Below are 1,366 nucleotides of genomic sequence, written 5' to 3' on the forward strand. Positions count from 1 at the left end.
GGTGGCGGCCTCCACTATGTTCCAAATGACAAACTTCTTAATAACCTTATCCTTGGGTACACACCAGGCACAGTTCGTGCAGTGAATAGGCTGCACATGACCACAGCCCTTTTTGGCACAACCATTGTTCCTTCTTTTTTTTCATCATCTTGGAAAGGAGGACCCAAAAGCAAAAGATTCAAATTTTAACTATTTGTTTTAATCATCCTTTGTATATTTTCAAACTGTTCTCTGGAAAATGAGTATAGATTTATACTATTAAAGAACATGTCCAAATGCTTTTTTCTCTGTATATTCACCAACATCGTCCAAATGCTTTTTTCTCTGTCTATTCACCAACATCAGATCTCTAACACTTCATGCAATGTTATCAGTTGTGCAGTTGATTCTTGAATGTTTTTCTTTTTCTTAACAGTTCCATCAGGCAGAGGAAAATGGTCTTCTAGAAACTCACCCAAGGTAATCAAAAGTTTCTCCTTAAATTCTTTTATATTAAGGATTTTGGTTTTGAGTTCATTAAAGATTCTTGATTCAGAAAAAGTCACAACCTGATTTTTCAATTCATCATGTAGTACATTAAGAGATTTCATTATTTGTTGCTGTTCATCCAACCACTGTTGCTCCCTTTCTAAGTCTTCTTTTAACTTTTCATTCTTTGGCTGAATACTAGATAGCATCATTTCAAGATCATGTCTCAATTATTGGAACTCTTTTTCTCCCTAATGTTATCAGAACATCTTCAGTCAGAGGAGTTATTTTAGGTGTTTCTTTGTGCCACTGACTGAGTTCAGCCATCAAACACTTCACTTGCATAATTAATAACAATAGCTGAGCATTTGAATTACTGAGTCTCAGTTCCAATAAGTGATAGTTTATTCTGACATTCTTCCATGTCTTTCTACAGCTCTTCACATTCTCTCATAGGTTCTTCAGGATCTGTGACAACTTCCGTATCTGTAGTACTATCTGGATCTAATTCTTGCTGATTTATGTGTTTTGTTATTTTCTCAGCCTTAGAAGAAAAACTTCACAGAGAAACAAGCCACACGATCATGTGGTTTTTAGTTTTTGCTCTATTGATATGGTGTATTACATTTATAGATTTTCGAATATTGAACCATGCTTGCATCCCTGGGATGAATCCTACCTGGTCATGGTGTATGGTCTTCTTGATGATTTGCTGTATTCTATTTGCTAGGATTTTATTGAGGATTTTGGCATCTATGTTCTTGAGGGAGATCAGCCTGTAGTTCTCTTTCTTAGTTGCATCTTTCCCTGTTTTGGTATCAGTATAATACTTGCCTCCAGGAATGATTTTGGGAGGATTGCTTCCTTTTCAATTTCATGGAAGAGTTTGAGGAGTACA

General features: G+C 35.7%; 1 pseudogene; it reads right to left on the reverse strand.

Annotated features, from left to right (window-relative positions):
* Positions 1-341: 341 nt before the first annotated feature.
* On the reverse strand, positions 342-1,012 carry LOC101577994 (annotated as a pseudogene).
* Positions 1,013-1,366: the final 354 nt, after the last annotated feature.

This window comes from Octodon degus, unplaced genomic scaffold, assembly GCF_000260255.1.
Source record: "Octodon degus isolate 3935 unplaced genomic scaffold, OctDeg1.0 scaffold03552, whole genome shotgun sequence".
NCBI lineage: Eukaryota > Metazoa > Chordata > Mammalia > Rodentia > Octodontidae > Octodon > Octodon degus.